Source organism: Dermochelys coriacea, chromosome 1, assembly GCF_009764565.3.
Source record: "Dermochelys coriacea isolate rDerCor1 chromosome 1, rDerCor1.pri.v4, whole genome shotgun sequence".
Classification (NCBI taxonomy): Eukaryota; Metazoa; Chordata; order Testudines; family Dermochelyidae; genus Dermochelys; species Dermochelys coriacea.
In genome coordinates this window covers 253,135,340-253,158,655 of record NC_050068.2, presented here as the reverse complement: position 1 = coordinate 253,158,655, position 23,316 = coordinate 253,135,340, and the positions used below count along the sequence as shown (strand labels likewise).

The window sequence follows — 23,316 nt, the reverse complement described above, 5'->3', positions numbered from 1 at the left end:
AGCCACATCTCATTTTTTCCACTGACAGAAGTAAATCAGTGTTCTAACCCAAGCCAGTCTCTGATCACCCCCCCCCCATGCCCTATCAGAGCAATAATGAACTCAGTGTAAGATGAAAATGGAAGTGCATAGAGGTGTATTTTAATGGGTAATGTACTTTCCAGGGAAACCTTCCATACCCCTTCCCAGTCCCTTGATCCATTTCCATGCCCTTTCTTTATGCCACCCAGTTCCCTGCAATCCCTTCATCCTGCATCCACACCCCGTCAGTCTCCTGCCAACCCCAGAGATGCCTCTCATTCCAAAATTAGTCATCATGACTCCATTGTATTGCTCCATTATACATACCCAGCTCATCACCTTCCCAGTCCTCTGCTTCCCTCTCAGATTCCTGTTCTGTCACCTACCCATGACACCTGCCCCACATTTCTCACTCAGTGCAGCAGATGCAGTTTGCAGTCTGGAATCCATGACAAGCCAATCATCAGCCCTACTCTGTATATGTGAGAAAACACCTCTTTACTGGGTCTGATCCCATTTCCACAGATGTCAGCTAGATAGTTTTTCCATTGACTTCAGTGGCAGTTGGAGGGGACCCCCTACATCTTTGAATTGAATTCCCCACTAACAATCCATCTATATGAAATCCACTACGCCAACAACATTAAGCACATCTGGAGATTGTAAACTGGTTCCTTTTGGAGACACGATGACCCCAAAATGCTAGGAACACTTTCGAAAGCTGAATAGACGGGCACATGTCTGAAACACCTTAACATTTGTATAATCTCTTTAAATACTGATCCTGCCAGGGATTTCACATGGGATGCAGGGATCCATCACAGGATTAGGGCCTTGCTGATCTGTTCCCCAAACACACACATTAAACACTTCCCATTAAAGTTTTATCCTGGGATGAGATGTGACAGGTAAAGTGTCCAGATGATGTTTCTTTTGAGAGAAGTTAGAAGGGTTGAAATTCAGGCTTATTATAGGAAGCTCAACCTCAACTATGGTGCAGCTACCATTGCTCCAAAGTGCATAGTGCATACTGCACCTAATCTATGGCCTATGCTTGGTCTGCATGGAAGAGTTACATTGACGTAGCTCCATCGGTCAGGGGTGTGAAAAAAGCACAACCTTGACTAATGTAGCTATGCCAGACCACCCCACACACCCCAGTGTGGATGCAGCTGTGTCAATGGAAAAGAGCTTTTGTTAACATAGGTAACTGTTCAGGGAGCTGGTGTTCCTACACTGACAGAAAAATGCTTTCTGTTGGTGTAGGCAGCATCTACGCTGCAGGGCTATGCTGGTATAGTCTTCATAGCGTAAACATATCCTTCCTCTACACTAGAAAAGAGTATCTATACCAGTACACCCCCTAGTGTAGATGGAGTCATAGTGCCAAAAAATACTTTTGCTGCTATAGCTTATACCAGTTCTGCAAGCAAAATAAGCAATACCAGCAAAAGTTGTTTTTTGTTTTGTTTTGGGGTTTGTTTGTTTTTTTGGCTGGTAGCATTGCATCTACTCTAGGGCTTTTGCTGATGTCGCAATATCATGGGCAGGGCTGGCCTTACCATGAGGTGAATGGAGGCAGCCGCCTCAGGTGCCAGACTGTGGAGGGCGCCACTAGGACCCAGAGTGTAGAAGATTGTGTCTGCTGCTGGTGCATATGTATTCTCTCTGCTCTAGATGCACAGAGGTGATGGAGTGCTGTGCTGGAGGAAGGAGGCACAAGAGACATAACAGGCAGGCAGGAGAAAAGGTGAGAGGGAATAACAGAAAGCAGCAGGAGCTGCAGGGAGAAAGGAGGAAGAGGAGGAGCCTCTCATGTACCTCTCTAGCACCCCCCGGAGCCTGGACTGATTAACACTAGCTTCTCAGGGAGCTTCCTGTTTCCTGCTGCTTCCCTGGACCCACTTGAGGAGACCAGGCAGTCAACTGAAGTAGTAGGAGGCAGTTAGGCCCTTAATATGGTGATATCTTCTCTCACTCAGACCCTGCTACCAGCCTGCTTATTTGTCCCCTTCAACTGAGTGTTGAGAGCCACTATCGATGGCACAAAACAGCAGTCATGAGTGAAAGAAGAAAACGCCCCTCTGGGCCAGCATTCAGAAAAAGGAAAAGCAAAGGAAGCTTTTCTATCTAAGCAGGAAGGAGCTCTCCTGAGATACATAGACACAAATGTTCATGGTGAGCTTTCTGGCCCCAGCGAGGATGTGAGTGGTGAGGAGATGCCCGATCTTCCAATTAGTCAGAAAGCAGGTGACCTGACAGCTACTGCAGCACCCATATCTCCATCTCAGATGGATGTAACAATGCACATTCGTGAAGAAAAGTGTAGATCAGAGAAGAGAGTGGTGGAGGTGCAAGAAACAGCTGCTGGTGAGTTTAGTTCCTTAAGTCTAGATGATCCAGGACTGTGGACCACTTGAGCAGTAGCCTGAGGGACTTCCTTGTACTGCATGGGCCATAGCAAGTGAAAAAACTTCATGTTCCCCAAAGACAATGAAAATAGAAGTTTCCATCCAACACATTACTGGCAGAAATCCCCAATGGTGACAAAGTGGAGAGGCCATGGCTTATGTACTCAAAAACCCAGAATGCTGCATACTGTTTTTGTTGAAGAAAAAAAATAAAAACCTCTTCCAGTCTAATGTTCCAGCCACATTGGGTTATATGGGAACAAAGGACTGGAAAAATCTGGCTAGAAATCTGGCATGCCCCGAGAAGGCAGCAAATCACCAGAGAGCATTCCATAGGTGGAAAGAGCTTGAGATGAGACTAAGGTTAAAGGCCATCACAGATGATCAGCATCAAGAGAAGATTGCATCAGAGTCTCTTTACTGGCAAAATGTTCTGAAAAGGCTCATTGCCATTGTGAGAATGCTTGCTACCCAAAACCTAGCACTGTGTGGCACTTCAGATCAGCTGTATGTGCCAAACAATGGAAACTTCCTTAAAATTGTGGAGCTGATGGCTGAGTTTGATGCTGTACTCCAGGAGCATCTAAGAAGAGTCACCACCCAAGAAATGTACACACACCACTACCTTGGGAAAACAAATTCAAAATGAGATCACACAGTTACTGGCAACAAAAGTCAAAACAGAAGATTGTGACAGATCTAAAGTCAGCAAGATGTTACTCAGTTATTCTGAACTGCACACCTGACATCAGCCATACGGAACAAATGACTTTAATGGTGCTTTTTGTAACAACAACAGAACATAGTGAAAATGTCCCTGCAATGGTGACTATCAGAGCATTTTCTAGAATTTATTGACATTGATGATACTACAGGAGCTGGTATGATAAATGTGCTTCTTAAAAAGCTGGAAGATACGGGAATTGTGATAGCTGACATGAGAGGTCAGGGCTACGATAATGGTGCCAACATGAGAGGAAAGAACAGAGGAGTGCAGACACGGATCCGAGAGTTAAATCCTCGAGATTTTTTTGTCCCATGCAGTTCTCATTCATTGAACTTGGTGGTCAGCAATGCAGCATCAGTTTCTAGTGAGGCTGCTGAATTTTTTTAATGTAATTCAAAACCTCTACGTATTTTTCTCTGCATCAACTCAGGGATGACAAATTTTGAAGCAATATCTGGGAACATCCTCTCTGACACTGAAACCACTGAGTGCCACATGATGGGAAAGTCGAGTGGAGGCAATAAAGCCTATCAAACACCAAATTGGGAAGATAGATGATGCCATAGTTGCCATTATGGAGGATAATGCTATGACAGGAACTGTTCATGGGAAAACAGTGGTAGAGGGAAATGGAATCACCAGAAACATACACAACTTCAAATTTCTGTGTAGCTTAGTGTTGTGGCATGACATACTGTTTGAAATAAATGTTGTAAGCAAGAGACTCCAAGGTGTTGACCTTGATATATCTGGAGCAATGGAATAACTGGACAAAGCAAAGTCATACCTGCAGTCTTACTGGTCAGATGAGGGATTTCGCAATGTTCTGAAGAGTGTACAGAAGTTGGCAGAGGAACTTCGCACTGAAGCTATTTTCCCACCCATTCAAGAATACAAGAGTCACCGAAGAAGACGACATTTTGATTACGAGGCACTGGATAATCCCATAAGAGATGCCAAACAACAATTCAAAGTTGAATTCTTTAACCAGGTGCTAGATTGTGGAATACAGTCAGTTGAAGAATGTTTCATGCAGCTCAAGGAACACAGCAGTATATTTGGGATGTTGTATGATATTCCAAAACTCCTCACTATACCTGAAAAAGACCTACACCAGCAATGCAGGGCACTAGAGACAGTGTTGACACATGATGACATGCGCGATATTGATGCAAGTAATTTAGGTGATGAACTGAAAGCCCTTTCAAGATACATTTCAGCAGGATCAACTCCAAAAGGATGTTCTGGAATATATGTGCACAAATAAGATGACCACCCTCTTTCCAAATGCTTTCGTTGCTCTGCGTATACCTCTAACACTTCCTATAACAGTTGCCTGGGGAGAACAGAGCTTCTCCAAGCTGAAGTTAATAAAAACACATCTATGTTCCACAATGACACAGGAGAGGCTGGTCGGCCTGCAACCATCTCAGTAGAGCATGAGCTGGCCCAGACTGTGGACCTTTGGGAAGCAGTTCAAATCTTTGCAACCAAGAAGGCTCGGAAAGCACCACTTTGATTATTCAAACAGATAAAAATGCCATTGTTTACTATGCAGACAAGAAAAGTTAACTTCACACTCCTGAACAGAAAATGTAAGTGTTACTTACAATTTTTGAACATGGCATTTTAAGTTGTTAGTTCTCCTTTATTGGGGTAGGTAGCAGAGCAGTACCATGAGAGGAACAGAACAGGAAGAAGGCAGAATTGAGACCTTTCAAAGTTTTGGCCCAAGCGAGGGGGCATGGGGATGTCATTTGAGCTCCTCGCCTCAGGTGCCAAAATGTTGTGGGCCAGCCCTGATCACGGGAGGGAGGGAGCGCACACACACACACACACACACACACACACACCATGCAAGCAAGAGTTTCTAGTGTAGACCTGGCCTATTTTAAGAGTGGCAGAAAGTTCGGTTTTCAAATAAAGATATACATGGCAAGCATTGTATTCAAATAGTTTAAACAGACTCCTATGGGGGAAGAAGGAAAAACAACATAAAATAAATTTTACAAATAAAGTACTAATGCTAGAAAACCCAACACTGAACACCTGCAAGATTGTTAAAATATCACTTGCATGTTTATTAGTTTTAGGAGGAGGAGGAGAGGGGCACTGCAGCATTTTTAATCGGGCTTGGGTTGAGTTGTAGATTGCAAGGATACTTTAAAGCAGTGGTTCACAACCAGGGGTCTGGAGCCCACTAGGGGGCCTTAAGCAGGTTTCAGGGGGACTTCCAAGCAGGGCCAGCATTAGACTCGCTGCGGCCAAGGGAAGAAAGCCGAAGCCCCACCACCTGGGTCTGAAGCCCAGGTCCCTGAGCCCTGCCACCTGGGGCTGAAGCGAAAGCCTGAGCAATGTAGCTTCATGGAGTCCTCTGTGGCATGGAGCCCCAGGCAACTGCCCAGCTTGCTACCCCCTAATGCCAGTCCTGACTTTTATATGCAGAAAATCAGTTGTTGTGGCACAGGTGGGCCATGGAGTTTTTAAATAGCATATTGCGAGGGGCTTCAGAAAGAAAAAGGTTAAGAACCCTCTGCTTTAAAGGAAGTATAACAATGACTATTAGCAACATAAACCTTAAAAAAAAACAAAAAAAAAAACCAACCACAACAAGTGTGTCTAAACGTTAAAAAAAAAAAAATTTGATCAAAATTTCAAATAGCCGGATTTTTCACACCCATAACTCTTTCCACTGTAGTCAATGGAAACATAGGAATTGCCACCAGTGGTCCATCTAGTCCAGTATCCTGGATCCGACAGTGACCTGTACCCGTTGCTTCAGAAGAAGGATCAAGAAACTCTGCAACAGGTGGTTATGGGATAGCCTGCTAGAAGGGTATCTTCACTACCCCATTACTTAGAGTTGTACTGCAGGACAGAAGCCAAAGTAGCTGCGGTGGAAAGCACCTCTGAAAACCACGTCCAAGGAAAGTTTTGAAATGTCCAGATACCACAACTAAAGCCAGAGCAGCCAACACAAATTCCTGGGGCAGGGTAGAAACTAAAATATCTGCCAAGCTCTGTCACATTTCAGTTGTCTCTTACTTCATGTGCTGTGCTTTTGCCATTTTTCCATTGCCAATCCAGAACACCTTTTATAAAGTTAAATTGTTGAAGTAGAGCTTAACCAATGAGCATCTTTGTTGAAGGGGCCAAGCCAGTGCTCTGCAACCTTTTTTGACCATGCCAGCTCCATTGTGCATTAAAATTAGTTACTTTTTTACAAGTGTGAATGCAAAGTAACTAACTCTCTTCCTGGTGATATTATTGTATTGTCAACTGAACTTAAGTTCCAGGTCTGATTTCTCCTTATTCCACTAGCCATGGGCTGTTTCCATCTCCTGACTCTGAATGCATATTGCATACTAAGGATGAATTACATCCGACTGCTCATCCTAATTTTACTCTCACTCAGCAGGGTTTACTCATGCTTTTTAGAATGCATCACTGATGTTTCATCCGTAGCGTTCTTTAGTCACTAAAGCAATATGCACCAGCCAGGAAGACATGATGCCAATATCAATTGACTAGCAGGAGCAGCTCGCCACCAGAGCAGTGCAAAGCTCATTCCCATTACAAGAGCTAAACATTTTAATTCTTACATGCCCAGATGAATAAGTGTGATCATCCAAGAATCAAAGTCAGATTTGTCTTCAAGAATAGGGTGACTAGATGTCCTGATTTTATAGGGACAGTCTGGATATTTGGGGCTTTTTATATATGGGCTCCTATTACCCCCACCCTCTGCTCCGTCCTGATTTTTCACACTTGCTATCTGGTCACCCTATTAAAGAGTAATGAATTATATTTTACCCTGGGTTTATTCCCATTCCATCTGAATCTTGATATGTTTACAAATTTTTAAAAAATTAAATATATTTATTGGGGATTGGTAGTGAAAGGTAAAATGGAGAACTTCCATTTTAATTTTTTCTGTTCTACTTAGTGAAGACATCCCTATTCAAGAAAGTACTTAACTTTGTATTTATATATGTACATTAAGTCCCATGGAAGTAAGTCAAGAATGTGTTTACATGCTTTCCTGAATTAGGCCACAATGGGATGTGTGTGCGCGCGCGCGCATGCATGCATGCCAAGTTTAGTTGCCACTAGTTAGTATTTTGTTGCTACATGCGTAAATCAGAATGAAAGCTGCATAGAACATGTAATTTTTGTTTGACAAGGGGCTTCTCATTGTGACTATTGACTTCAAGTCCCTAGTTAAGTGATCTCTTTTTTCAGTGTTAGGAAAAATAGATTTCCTGGTAGAATGTGTGTATGTATATGTACTGGATTAAAATCTACTATGACAATCCTGAGGCTCAGGTTAGGATTAAAAAAAGTTATAACTTCAAATATCTTACATTAATAGGAGTTACTCACCCGCATTTCCCATTCCTACTTGCAATAGAAGCACTGGGAACCAGTATGAGACCAAACTGGGGGTGGAGGGGAGAAAAAGAGGATAGGAATGACAGTAGGGAATGTTTTTAGATAAAATTTCCCTCTATGTCAGAGGGCCTGATCCAAAGTCCATTGGAAAGATTCCCATTGCCTTCAAAAAGAAAAGGAGTACTTGTGGCACCTTAGAGACTAATAAATTTATTTGAGCATAAGCTTTCGTAAGCTACAGCTCACTTCATTGGATGCATTCCATGGGCTTTGGATCAGCACCAGGATGTTTTATAGTACATTCTTAATCTCAGAACTATTCTAAACAATAAAAGAATGTGACTCAGTTTTGGATAAGGTAGAGGACATAAAAACAGATGTGGGGATGCTTTTGATATTCTCTCATATGACCGTCTCATAAACAAACCAGGGAAATGCAACCTAGCTGAAGCTACTATAAGGTGGATGCATAACTGGTTGGAAAACCATTCCCAGAGAGTAGTTATCTGTGGTTCACAGTCATGCTCGAAGGCTGTAACGAGTGGGGTCCCATAGGGATCAGTTCTGGGTCCGGTTCTGTTCAGTATCTTCATCAATGATTTAGATAATGGCATAGAGAGAACACTTATAAAGTTTGCAGATGATATCAAGATGGGAGGGGTTGCAAGTGCTTTGGTGGATAGGATTAACATTCAAAATGATCTGGACAACCTGGAGAAATGGTCTGAAGTAAATAGGATGAAATTCAATAAGGACAAATGCAAAGTACTCCATTTAAGAAGGAACAAATCAGTTGCACACATACAAAATGGGAAATGACTGCCTAGGAAGGAGTACTGCGGAAAGGGATCTGGGGGTCATAGTGGACCACAAGCTAAATATGAGTCAACAGTTTAACGCTGTTGCAAAAAAAGTGAACATCATTCTGGGATGTATTAGCTGGAGTGTTTTAAGCAAGACACAAGAAGTAATTTTTCCACTCTACTCCGCGCTGATTAGGCCTCAAATGGAGTATTGTGTCCAGTTCTGGGCGCCACATTTCAGGAAAGATGTGGATAAATTGGAGAAAATCCAGAGAAGAGCAACAAAAATGATAAAAGGTCTACAAAACATGACCTATGAAGGCAGATTGAAAAAAAATGGGTTGGTTTAGTCTGGAGAAGAGAAGATTGAGAGGGGACATGATAACAGTTTTCAAGTACATAAAAGGTTGTTACAAGGAGGAGGGAGAAGAATTGTTCTTCTTAACCTCTGAGGATGGGACAAGAAGCAATGGGCTTATATTGCAGCATGGGAGGTTTAGGTTGGACATTAGGAAGAACTTCCTAACTGTCAGGGTGGTTAAGCACTGCAATAAATTGCCTAGGGAGGTTGTGGAATTTCCATCATTGGAGATTTTTAAGAGCAGGGTTAGACAAACACCTGTCAGGAAGGGTCTAGATCAATGGTTTTCAATTTTTTTTTCCTGGCAACCCAGCTGAAGAAAATTTGTTGATGCCCATGATCCAACAGAGCTGGGGATGAGGGGTGGGGCCAGGAATGGAGGGGTTCAGAGTGTGAGAGGGGGCTCTGGGCTGGGACAGGGGGTCAGGGTGCAAGAGGGGGTCATGGCTCTGCTCAGGGGGTGCAGGCTCTGGGGTGGGGCCAGGCCTGGGGCAAGGGATTGGAGTGCGGGGTTGGGGTGCGGGCTTATCTCTGGTGGCTCCCGGTGAGCGGCACAGCCAGGGTGCAGAGGCAGGCTTCCTGCCTGTCCTGGCACCGCGGACCACACAGCACCCCGGAAGCAGCCAGCAGCAGGTCCGGCTCCTAGGCGGAGGTGCACAACCGGCTTGCATGGCTCTCGCCTGCAGGCACTGCCCCCCCTAGTTCCCATTGGCTGGGAACTGGCCAATGGGTGCACAGAGCACCGCAGTGCTCAAAGCAGGGACAGCGCACAGAGCCCTATGCCCCACGCACCCCCCAGCTAGGAGCCGGATCTGCTGCTGGCCACTTCTGGGGCGCAGCGCGGTGTCAGAACAGGTAGGGACTAGCCTGCCTTAGCCAGGCAGCACTGCAGATGGGACTTTTAACAGCCAGGTCGGTGGTTCTGACCAGAGCTGCCGCGACTCAGTGCCTTACATTCCATGACCCAGTACTGGGTCACCACCTGAAATTTGAAAACCACTGGAGCCTGCCTGCCTCCCTGTAGCCAACCAGTCTTTTAGCAGCCCAGTCATCTATGGTGACCAGAGCCATCAGGGTCCCTTTTTGACTGGGCATTCCAGTCGACAACAGGATGCCTGGCAACCCTATGCCTTTGGGACCCCTTTATGATATCTCTAAGCAAAGTGCATTGGTGCAGGTTATCTTCCCTTTGAAAGCCAAGCAGAAGCTTCTGCTAGCACATAATGCAGAAACGCATGTTCCGAGTGGCATGGGCCATTATGAGAACACCACACTAGTGTGCTCAAGTATCTCTGTTGGCCACCTATTTACTTCTGGATGCAGCTTAAGGCATGGGTTTAAAGTTTTTAATGGGTTGGGGTCTAGAGTTGCCAACTCTCCTGGATTGTACAGGAGTCCTAGATGCAGGGGCAGCCAGGAGATCTCTGCACACTACCCCTGCCCCGGGCACCGACTCCACAGCTCCCATTGACTGGGAACCATGGGTAATGGGAGCTGCGGGGGCTGTGCCTGCAGGCAGGGGCAGTGTGCAGAGCTACCTGGCCAACACTGTGCCTAGGAGCCAGACATGCCAGTCGCTTCCAGAAGCTGTGCAAGGTAAATGCCACCCAACTCGACCCACACCCCCTCCCACACCCCAAGCCCCTTCTCCAAACCTGAGCCCAGACCGCAAGCCTCTGCCCCAGCCCGGAGCCCCCCTGCACCCTAAAAACCCCTCAGCCCCACCCCAGAGCCCACACCCCCTCCTGCACCCCAACCCCCGCCTGAGGGATGTGAGGGAGGGAGTGGGGGCTGAGTGAGCAGGGCCTTGGAGAAGGGACAAGGCAAGGGTGTTTGTGCAATTAGAAAGCTGGCAACCCTAGCTGGGTCCCAGATACTCACTAAAGACCACCTCTCATCTTGTGGCAGCAGTGAAGGTTAATATCAGATATTTAGGGTCAGGCTGACAGTTCCCTATTCTGAACTTTAAAGGACTGGTAGGAAAAGCTCTCTAGAAGGCTTCCCCTTTGCAACTCTTCTTCCATATCATGCCTATACAGAACCCACATGGGGTAGTGTTAAGAAACAAAAGGAATACATCTGAAAACACATGCTGCTTGATTGTCCCTTTGATGGCATGGATTTTATGACATCGTGACTCCAGTGAAGTCAATGGAGTCACACTGAAGTAAAACTTGTGTAAGGGAAGGCGGAGGGGGAAGCACGTGTGGCAGGAGGGGAACCAAAACAAAACAGGCCCATTATCTTGATACTGACAACAAACTGGCTGCAGATTCTTCCTCTAGCAGCATCTTTCAGGTTGATTTTTTAGAAGCGTTATGTTATTTTTTGTAACTGGCTCTAGCTGTCTTCATAATATCAGCAGGTGCTGAATATATTTTTACATCTCAAGATTGGGCTGTCAAGCGATTAAAAAAAATTAAATTGCAATTACCGCCGATAAACAAACAAATGTGTTTGTCTGAGTGATTGGCTGACCAAGAAGTTGGACTGAGGGGACTTTAAGGCTCTAAAGTTTTACATTGTTTTGTTTTTGAATGCAGTTATGTAACCAAAAAAATAGTTGCATTTGTAAGTTGCACTTTCGTAATAAAGAGATTGCAGGACAGTACTTCTGTGAGGTGAGTTGAAAAATACTATTTCTCTTATCATTTTTACAGTGCAAATATTTGTAATCAAGAATATAAAGTGAGCACTGTACACTTTGTATTCTGTGTTGTAACTGAAGTCAATATATTTGAAAATGTAGAAAAAAACATCCAAAAATATTTAACAAACAATAGAATACCAACTGAATTTAACAGAGAGATTAAAAGTACGATTAATTTTTTTGAGTTAACTCACACGATTGTCATTAATCGACAGCCCTACTCAGGATCCATCAGCAGGTGTCAGTTTGAGTTTCTACACACACAGCTGATAAAATGAGCTGGCCACAAGATTAAGCTTTTTGATTTGTGCATAAAATTGAATCGTGAAGCCCTTTCTCCTCTCTCCAACACATAGAGAGATGTCTTATTGCTCAGCTGTACATAGCTGGTAAATCTGATTGGCAATCACCTTCTGTGACTGAAAGTTGCAATAAAAGAAAAGTTTTACAAAATTACCCTTTAAATCTTTCAGTGATGGTATTAACTTTACTTGACAGTGTAACAATATGGTAATCTTTTTTGCCTCCATTTATTTTATTGTGTGTGTGTCCGATACTATCAGATCTGTAGCCTTCCAAGTATTTGTCACCTCTGAGTTTACAGACAGTATCCAGAACAGACTCATGGTTAGGTAGAGCACCAATAAGTAAGTTATTAGTTTGCAAAAAGATACAGTATAACATTCAACAGTCTCCAAGGATTCCTGTTTTCCTTTTGCCCAGGTGCCTATTTAAAATGACTCTTTAGTATGTACAAGAAAATAAGCTTTGTATTTGTTTAGAAGGATTAACATGATATTGTAAGCTTTTGGAGAAAATATTTGTCACGCTTGTGGGTGAAGCTTCCTAGCCAGACCTTCTCACTGAATCATCCAAACAAGCAACCTAAGGTTTTTTCCCCCAACATACATTTCTGCTTCTCAAGCTAATGAGACACCCACCTCCTCCCTACCCATCAGTGGCAGAGTCAAGATCTTGAAAATCACTGTGACACAGGGAACAAAAGGTCAACCCGTGTTCCAGAAACAGGCTTTAGGCCGGGTTGCTCAGAGGCCACTGGCTGGATAGACTGGAAGAAGAGCTCTGCAGGGCGTATCCACCAGAGACTTCTCAGACACATGCCAAAATAAGAGTCTTCCCAAACATTCCTGGGTTTTACTTAATGGACAATGTGTTTAGGCCAAAAATCTGGCCTATTTCTTATGTTGTATACATCCATATTTTTTCCCCACATAGTTTGTTGCCAAGTGTCTTGACAGAAGGCTAGTGCAAATACCCCTTCATTGAGCTACAACAGTATGTTAATATTAATATTAACAGCAACATCATGAGCAACACAACACATATTACACTAAATGAGGTTAAACTCAGCCCTAATGAAAGCAAGCTCAACTCAATTGAAATTAATGGAGTGGGTCCAGAGATTAATGTAGCTCTAGGATTAAAACCAGTCTTCTGGCTAAACGTAAAGCCAGAGCCAGGTGAAGAACTGTATTATGCAACTGTTATTCCTCGATCCTTGTTTTCCTCACACCTATTGAGATTTTATTTGTATAGCGCCAAGAGCGTATAATCTTTTCCCTGCTGTATGTTAATGGGAGTTTTGCTATGGACACTGCTGGAGCCAGAATTTCACACTTTGCATTTTATAGGTAAATGTCAAGAGAAGATCCCAGCCCCAAAGAATTTGCAATTTAAACAAAGTACAGATAAGAATGGGAAATGGAATATAGCAAAGTATTCCGAGTTCACATTCTGCAGACGCTCTGTGAGTGCTCTATATATTGAGCCCAGTAGTGGCATTCAGGAGCGGGGTTTCAGATATGCCCTTTGAATATTACTGTAGATCCCCAATATGCATGCAGCTACTGGGTGCTCTGCATGCTTTGATTACTCATGCTCCTGGCAATTAACACTGGGAGATTAACACTTGGCTCCTGGACAACTGACTCTGGAGATGATTAGCCTATTACAGGTACCCCACTGGTTACAGATTTCAAAGGGGTTATGAGTATAGACACTATTAATAAAATGCATCAGGAAGAGATAACTGAGCCTTGAGTCACTCATGGATTTCATCCATAATTCTGCTAAAGAAAAAAAAAATAAGGAAGTACTAAATTCTATGGGAATTACAGAAAGTTAAATGAAGATATTTACATGCCAGATGCGCTAAAGATTCATAGGTCCATTCATGCTTCAACCACCATTCCAAAAGACCTGCGTCCATGCTGATGACAGGTTCTACCCGATAACAAATCAAAAGAAGTGCAGACCGACATGTTCATTTTCATCATCTGAGTCAGATGCCACCAGCAGAAGATTGATTTTCTTTTTTGTTGATTCAGGTTCTGCAGCTTCCACATTGGAGTGTTGCTCTTTTAAGACGTCTGAAAGCATGCTCCACCCCTCATCCCTCTCATATTTTGGAAGGCACTTCAGATTCTTAAACCTTGGGTCGAATGCTGTAGCTTTCTTTAGAAATCTCACATTGGTACCTTCTTTGCATTTTGTCAGATCTGCAATGAGTGTTCGTAAATTGAACGACATGTGCTGGGCCATCATCAGAGACTGCTATAACATGAAATATATGGCAGAATGTGAGTAAAATAGCAGGAGGCATACAATTCTCCCTCAAGCAGCTCAGTCACAAAGTTTAACTAATGCATTATTTAAAAATAAATTAAAAAAATTAAAAAAAGAAAAAAAACCACAACTCCCCACACACGAGCATCAGCAGCATGGAAGCATGGCTTTGGAATGGTGACCAAAGCATGAAGGGGCATACAAATGCTTAGCGTATCTGGCACGTAAATACCTTGCAATGGCAGCTACAAAAGTGCCATGCAAATGTCTGTTCTCACTTTCAGGTGACATTGTAAATAAGAAGGAAGCAGCATTATCTCATGTAAATGTAAACAATATTGTTTGTCATAGCGATTGACTGACCAAGAAGTAGGACTGAGTGGACTTGTAGGCTCTGAAGTTTTACATTGTTTTGTCTGAGTGCAGTTATGTAACAAACAAGTAAATAAAATAAATCTACATTTGTAAGTTGCACTTTCACCATAAAGAGATTGCATTACAGTACTTGTATGAGGTGAATTGCAAAATACTCTTTTGTTTATCATTTAACAGTGCAAATATTTATAATCAAAAATATAAAGTGAGCACTGTGCACTTTGTAATCTATATAGAAAAAAATCCAAAAATATTTAATAACTTTCAAGTATTATTCTATTGTTTAACAGTATGATTAATTGCAATTAATTTTTTGTAATTATGATTAATTTTTTAAGTTAATTGTGAGAGTTAACTGTGATTAATCGACAGCCCTACTTAGATGTAACAAGCTCAGTTTAATTTTCCATGCTGGAATATGAATAACTGGAAGTGAATTGATATGACAGGGAGATAGCTGCTTTTACAGCAAGGCAATGACTGAAAGGATTTAAAGTTATGCCATACCTTTGTGACTTTTAAAGGATTTGACACGTCTCTCTGAGCCTGCTTTTTATACCTGGGTGACACTCTGATATTGAACAAGGACTGGTACCACTGACCATTTGTAAAGGTAAGTTTAAGGGCGGCTAATTTGAAACTGAACCCAAAGAATTTGAATTGAGCAGTTTCCAAAGCAGGTGACCTAACTAAGCCACTTAAACTGTGAAGAAAGAATTGCCACTCACAGATGTGGCTGTAACAAGTGTCATGGGCCCAGTCCTGTACTCCTTGACCATTCAGAACTCTCATGAGAATTGAGTGGGGCTGTACCCTTCCATCACATGGAAGTGGGCAGCCAAAAAAAAAAACAAACGAAAAACCAGAAGCCACCAAGAACCAGGAAGTGCACTCAGTCAAGTAAAAACACAAATATTAGAAAGCCAGGGAAGCACAGTTACAGCAATGCCTTCCACACCACCTTAACTCTGCCCCATGGAGATGGCAATAGGGACCAGGTATTTAAACAGAGCCCTCATCCATCCTCAATAAAGCCTGCTCTTTTCTCAGTGCCCACCATAATTTCAAATCACCACTCTTATTCACACACTCGCTAGCCATCATTGGGCTCTGGATAGCAATATTGATCTGGAGAGCATTTGCAGCTGGCTGCCAGGCACCACTTTGCCACCACAGCAGGCCCAGAGCTAGAGCTCTGCACTTGGAGGAGTCTCGCATCCCCCCTTGGGATGCCAATAGCAAATAGGAATATAACATTACCTTCCCACCACCACCGTCATTTTCTCTGTGCCTTCTATCATACTTCAGGACCACAGCACCTGAATTTCCTCTTCCCCCACATGGTCCAGTAAGGGAACTCACCCTAGGTTCCTGGCTCCTCAGCTGTCACCTCTCTTGGGAAGAGACAGACAGACACACGCTCACTCTCTCTCTCTTCTCCCCCCCCCACAAAGCTGGGTTTTTCCAGGATGCACAGTTCCCCACCTACACTGCGATATCCCTAGCACAGTCAGATCGCCTAACCAGGCCAGCATATACACTTTGCTCTCTCTTTGAAGGCTTATGAACAACATAATTGCCAACAGTTATAAACAAATACATTTATTCTTAAGGTGAAAGCATTACAGAGAAAACAATAAAAGTTCTTATATACATGCTACAAGCTTACCAGAGATCACCAATCAGTCTTATGGGGTCTCAGTAGGCCAAAATCCTTCCAACCTTTTCCAGGAAGTATTGAGGCCCTCTTTGGACAGAAGGTCTTGTGCCAGTTTAAACTCAAGTTGTTTATCCAAAAGTCCTGTGTCTGTTGGTCTCTGGAGAATCCAGCTTGAACCAGTATATGCAAGCCTCTCCAGGTGGTGGGACCTCTCTGGAGGTGTTACAACCTGAGTGAGTCTGCCTAAACCTCCCCCCAACTGTTCTTAGTTTCTGGAGGAGCTGTAATCACCTTCCCACATGGAATTACATATACTTTCTGGCCTACAATACAGTATGATCTCCCAAAGATATCACACCCCACACAACTCCAAGTCTGCATTCCCAGTCATATACTCCCAAGGTACCCCTCTGTGCTTAGTGCAGCACCATTGATCTCGAGGCTGAGAGACATCATCCAGGACAATATGTCTGAGTGAAGGGTCAGGAAATACAATATCCTGGAGTCTCCTTTGAGCAGGGACCAGAAGGTAAGGAATTGCAAAACAGTTCTCTGGCATTCAAATCGACCAGGGAAGGAAACAGATTAGGAGATGGTATTTCCTCAGTTATATAAAGGAAACAAATGTATTTGTGAGATCTGTTTTATTTGCTCAGGTCATTTGAATCCCATAGAACTGTCTGAAACATCACAATCTTCCTAATACAGTGCCAAGGCTCAGTGACAAACCCCTGTGCACAGTTGCTAGAAGCCCTGGGTCTATTTGGAAAAGTCACAGGTTATACCTGAGTATAAATGGGAACTACCAAGATCTGATGGGAAGACAGTATTCCCTGAAAGGCAAAAAATGAGGAGATTTAGGTGAAATGTCAATTATGATGCCTCATGCATCCTGGGGATGGAAGTGGTAAGGAGTAAATGTTGGCAAAGTTAAATCTTTATTTAACTGATCAATCAGCTCACGACAGATTCAGGAACGGCAGAGATCAGATTTTTGGATGTGCACCTATCAAAAAAAACACAAAAAGAAAAGGAGTACTTGTGGCACCTTAGAGACTAACAAATTTGTTAGTCTCTAAGGTGCCACAAGTACTCCTTTTCTTTTTGCGAATACAGACTAACACGGCTGCTACTCTGAAAAAAAAACCACAGAAACCCAGTCTTAACAGGAAAGGAGGGGAGTGGTCACAATGAATTGCAGAATAGCCAAGTGAGTCTGGGAAGATTTCTGACCCCCCCCCGACCATTGTAAAAGACTCGTTAAAAGGTCATCAGCTGAAGAGAAAAAGGAATATAAACTCAGTATAGAATATAGCCCTATTTTAAAAAATTGTTAAGATTTTGAGTGTGTCAATCACTGGCCTTACCTTAAGGGGAATGAGAGGGGTATGGAGCACCCTCAGAATTTTATCTGTGGGGTATAGACAAAGGAAAATTATTGTGTTACTTAACCTGACAAAACAACAGTGGTAATTGGATACCATTGGAGTCTCAATCTAATGGAGCTTGATGGGCTGCATCTGGCCAGGTGACACATTTTGAGAACCCCCGTGTGGAGAGGTGTATTGGTATAACCACATGAAACAAACTAAAAGCATTCTAGAGTTGGTAACTTCAACTTAAATTTCAACATATAATAGTAATCAGTTGATACCACTGCAGATTGGTGCTTTAATGTCTGTAAAAAGTGAGTCCCCAGAAATGCCCCACAGTAAAGCCAGGACCAGAAAGTGGATTAAAAATCCCAGTCAGAACAGAAATAGTGCACTATATTGTAATTGTTTCCATGTCCTCATGATTCTTAACATCTCCCAGTGGAATGCTGAACATACTGAAGTATGTAAGGGAAGCCAAGTAGGAAAAATTATATAGAGAAATATATAAAGGAATTCTGAAATAGTCCAAAAATCTATGACAGCACTTGGGGAAAAGAATAGAAACTGTTCATGGACTGTTTAAATTAGGAATGTCCTTAATAAACCAGGGTGATTAAAAAAAAACAAAAACAAAACCACACACAACTATAAAAGCCAATTAAAATAAAGGTTTGAATCAATAAACTTGAGTGTCTCAGATATGAGCATGTGGCTCTCTCACCCAATACAGAAGGGTCTCCTTTGAGCATGAACTAGAGTCTTAAAAACAGTTAAAACTACTTTAAAAGCTTCTGAGCTATTCTCTTCTTCACGCTCCTTGCTGACTCGCTAATGTCTCAGAGTAGTACGGCAGCACGATCTGTCTGAGCAGCAATAAAGGGGATAGAGTTAAGTTTGTGTGGGTATGTGCTGTGGAAGGTATGATCTTAACTATACATTTTCTGGTTTTCTAATGTTTGTGCTTTGTTTGCTTGAGTGCATTTCCTGTTCCTCCCACCGTCTGGACCAGCACAAGGCACTGCTAAGCAAGCTGACCTAACAAAAATTTGTGTTAGCAGATTAGAACTTGCCTCAAGAGTCCAACAAGAAATACCACCAGCAATAAGAGAGTACTTTTTAAAATGTGTGGAACCTTTATTTGAAAATATGCAGGGGGGGGAACCAAAAGAAGAGAATACAATCAATCATTCCCATTTGATACCAATGGTTATTTTGTTGCTTGTAAAACATTTAAAAGCAAATACTTAAAAGCTGTTTAGTCAATTGCAATTCAGTTATTTTATTTAAATAAAAAGATAGATTTAACATACAAACCTTCATGCAGCCAGAACTATTGATCGGTCTGCCAGTTACACTAAACAGAAATGAAATAAGCGTCAGTTTAATTGCTGTCTGGCATTTTAATATAAAAACTTAAAGCACCACAGAGGAATACGTGAGGTCCAGAGCCTCCTTTCCCTGTGTGCATGCATACTGTATTGCTAAATCTGGTACCAGTTCTGGTTAGTCTCTGGTCAGGCTGGAGAGGTGCTTCCTCATAATACAAGTAATTTGGGCCCAAATCCTGAACAGTATTAAGGCACCTAAATACCTTTGAGGATCTTGGTGCTAGATCATGACTACCCTAAGAGCAGGATGGTCCATCTGCACAAGGCAGGGCACAGAGTCTCTGCGTAGCCCAATTCCCCTCTCCTCCCATGCTCCTACTTGCGACGCAGGTAGCCAGAGCAAAGGTGTAGGGGGTATAAAGATGACATTTTTACTCTCTCTTGCCATCATCTAAAGCTTGGCCATGACTTGGCTTTTAACACTGTAAAAGGCTTTGGAATGCCGTGTGGTGACACGTGGTTGTATAGTAAAAAGTAGCCTTTAATATGAGTTTTAATTTATGTCACATTTTTTCTACACAGTAAGCGAAAAGCCCTTTATGCAACCACAAGAGTGCAATTTGCCATTGGTAGAGCTAAAGGGATGCCTGGGGTTATTGTTCATTTACCCTTGTTTTGAACCCCCAGTCCTGTCAGACACAGATGTAAATGCTTGGGCCCACACAATGAAAAGGGCTAAAAGAGTTAGAGGCAAATGCCATGAAATGTGTGTGTTCTGCACAATGCAATTATTGTGCCAACAGAAAGGAATCCACTGGGTATTTTTATCGTTATTTGTAAAGGAGTAAATTTATAACCCATTCATCTTTCTAATGGCTCTTTAGACACAAGAATGCCAAGCAGTAGTTGGCTACACAAATTATAGGAATAGGATTTCAAGGTTAGACAGCTGGAGAAAAAAGATGGTAGCACTGGTGCTTTGTCCAGGTTTCCCTGTTGGGATGACAATTGGAAATACTGCCCTAACACAGAAATGGTTGAGCAGGGTGAAGGAGTATGCTAATGAAGGAATGGCGCCTCCCCAAATGCTCAACATTAGAAGCAGTGCAAGTATCCCTCATTTCACGACTGGGACAGAGGCAGTATTGGACAAGTGGAAACAAACGGATGATACAGACATTAGAACAATATATGGCAAAGCCACATAGCAACCGCAAGGACACTAGAATATAGCATTCCCCAAAAATGCCATTAAAAAAAAACACACACAACACACCACTTATGGACTCATGGGGTAAGAGTGGAATTTAAAACCTAGAGAGGAAGGAAATAGGAGAAACCATCCCATGATTCTTGAATCAGATAATTAAAAAAGTAGTATTTAGATTATGCTAAAATGAGCTTAAAAATGATTGGATATTTTGGGTTGTGAAAATCTGAGATACACTAAAGGAGAACATTGGGGAGAACAGAAGAGATGTAAAAGATTGGAGCAGAAAATATAATCTTTGAGTAGCAAGGTTGAGAGAGAGAGAGAGAGAGAGAGAGAAAGAGACAGCCTTCACCCAGGAAGAGCCACAAAGCAGCTGTATTTTATAGGATCATCCATGGAACACCTGGGTGTTCACATGTTCAGGCTTTTGTCAGAGACAAAAAGTCTTCAAAGTCTTGCAGTCTATTCTTGTTGTTTATCATGGAGAAAGTGGTCTGACAGTCACCCAATAAAATATCAACTTTAGTTGATGTTCTAATAAACCAACTCTTCTGGATTTAGGGTCCCAGCTCAGCTGCATACAGCTCAGGGAAAAACTCCGACTACAGAGTGTGACATCCATACCACCTCAGCACACCTACTATGTGATGGAATGGTAGAAAATTAACAGGTTCAAGCTGGCTACCTGTCCAAAACACCATCTAAGAATGGTATATTCCATTCTTTTTATAGCTTAAGAACACAAGTGAAAGAGTCCAAAATAGAGCTACCATTCATGTTTGGACATGAGCTGGGCAATTCTAGCATGTCTCTTGTTCAGAGCAGGAAACAAATCCCCAGCGGGGAAACTGAAGAAATTTGATCATTTGGACTGCTTTGAGTCTCTTTGATCCAACAGAGAATGAAAGACCACATACGTTTACTAAGGACTCTGGGAGGGGATGGGGGGGAAGCTCCTGAAAGAGAGAAAAATGGTGTATTTAAAAATCCACACAATCTCCTTTGTACCTAGATTCTTTATGATCCAAGGTCACATTGGAAACATTTTAAGAAAAGACCTGTGGTTTAGTTCTATAATTTCTGAAGAGAATGAAACTAAACAGGTGAGGGAAGAAGAATTAGATTGGCCATATGCAGAATCGGAACAGGATTTCAAGGACACACCCAGAACTGGAAAGAAGCATGGTAGTGCAGAAGCATATAAAACTGCTCAAAACAATGAAGAGTATCAGCAGCCACTAGACAATAGACACTGACCCCTGTTTTATGACCTTTTGTAGCCCTGACCTCGGTCAGATGATTGGGTTATGGATTAAAATTCAATCTCATATTAGTACGACGTGTTACAACATTACTACTACTCCTCAATAGCTTTATAGGCTAAAGGGGTGCTGCTAGAATACATTTAGGACCAGGTTCCTTCCTCCCCAAGAGCTCAGCTCCAGTGAGACACCTAAATGAAGCAGCTAGATTTTCAGAAGTGCTCAGCCCCCACCCATTGTCCTCAACAGGAGCAGAACACTTCTGAACATTTGGCCACTGTATTTAGGTGCCTACACTGAAGCTGTTGGCTGCAGAGTGCCTTTGAAAATGTGGTTTTATATAGTACAGTACACACCCGTTACAATACACTTTGTGAATAAAGTCTTCCTACAAGGTGACAGATGTTAGACAATTAGTTGAATGCTGCACGGAGTGAATGCCCTTTCAGGATTACAGGTGAAGCATAGGAATTAAATGGCCCAGAAATCAGTTCAAATAGGTACTGATCTAAATATTTATTGCATAGGTACTTATGAGACACAGACACACATACCATTACCAAAGTATCTAATCCTCTCATAAGGTTTAATGCATTTATCCTCACCTCTGAGAGGTACGGAAGTGCTATTATCCCCATTTTACAGAAGGGGCACTGATGCACAGACAAGGTAAGTTGCACAAGATCACACAGAAAGTCTGGCAGAGTAGGGAATTGATCCCAGCTCTTAAATTTCAGGATAGCAGCCTAACCACTAGACCATCCTTCCTCTACTTACTGGAGCCAACAGTAAAGAGATGAATTTCTTATCTGCAATACAAATTAATGTTGATCTCTTTGGATATTTTAGGGAAAGGACTGCCTGCGTGGTTACCAAGTTGTTTCACTGAACTACAATAGAGGAACACACAAGAGATAGTTTTCAATCCATAAATATTTTAAGAAATACATTTTATTTCAATATCAAGAATCACCATTGCCTTCTAGAGATCTTTATACAACATGTGACTACAGAAAATAGTAGGCAGATTGATAAAGAGTAATGATCTGAATTGTTCACCAAAGAGCCAACAACAGATTTTACTTTGATTTGAGATAAGACACTGCACAAAGATATTGACAGTCTGAGCTGATAAAACACAGATGCAGAAAAATCAGTTTGATAAGGAAACTCAATAATTTTGTAAAAAGTTTAATTGGCTGTTTATTCACCACTGAATACAATACCTCTTCTGTCCTAACCCTGCAAACAAATATAATACATGAGTAGTCCTGAAAGAGACATGTGAATAAAGTGTTTGCAGGATCAGGCCCTTAAAGGCTAGAAAACATCTCTTGTGATTTTTTTTTTTGTTTCCTCTGCTACTAGGCAATCACTGTGTTTCCATCCCACTGTGATTAAAGGAAACTGGAATTAGAAAGTCATTAATAAATTCTTTACCAGAAACCTTTTCCACAACTTCTTATTTCAGAGGTACTGGAACAAATCCATTCAAAACTTTGCAAGCTTTCCTTCACCTTTTCCATTAATGATTTCTCCTGTGCCAGACTCTATTAGCTTCTACTGTTACAATAGTTGTTCCCTTCTTTAGGGTCAGTTACTTATCAAAAACATTTAGCAATCTAACAAGAATGCTTTCCTGCTTCAGCTCAGTTCAACCATAAGGCCTCAGTCCTGCATGTGAGTAACTTTACACATACATAAAATTTCCAGTATTAAGATCTAAAATCTCACCCTATTCTACTGTTTCAAAACAAGTTTTCTCAATTTTTCTTTTCTTTGCTAGAAAGTTACCCACACATGTGATTGTAATTATAGTTCCAGCCCCAGGAGCTTAGAATAGTTTGCTCGCTGCAGATTACTTGCCTGCAAAGCATTTGTTTCACCTGGGTCATATCTTTAAAGGGGATTTCCCTAGGCTGAATTTGCAGTGCTCCCATACTGACATTTCTTACATTGCTATTCTCTAATGAAATCCAGACTCCATATGAGTTCATCTGCTACAGTATAGCTGCTTTCTAGACATGCTGCTATGCCAAAGGTCCAGTTCTTACATCCAATTTTCCCCACCTTGGCACCGGTTGTCACAAGTTCCATTTGAGACTAATTTAGTAGTTCAATTTTAGAACCCATTACTCCCAGCAATGTTAG

General features: G+C 42.2%; 1 protein-coding gene across 3 annotated transcripts in view; it reads right to left on the bottom strand.

Annotated features, from left to right (window-relative positions):
• CHST11 (carbohydrate sulfotransferase 11) overlaps window positions 1–22,933 on the bottom strand; it is a 260,188-nt gene extending 237,255 nt beyond the window's left edge. For 2 of the 3 annotated variants that reach the window (XM_043519524.1, XM_043519528.1), the window contains exon 1: window positions 22,677–22,933. The gene's annotated coding sequence lies outside the window, so the exon portion shown is untranslated. Of the gene's footprint in view, window positions 1–15,995; window positions 16,100–22,676 lie in introns of those variants that run through there. The other variant, XM_043519526.1, reaches the window with a different exon arrangement.
• Between the last annotated feature and the right edge of the window lie 383 nt (window positions 22,934–23,316).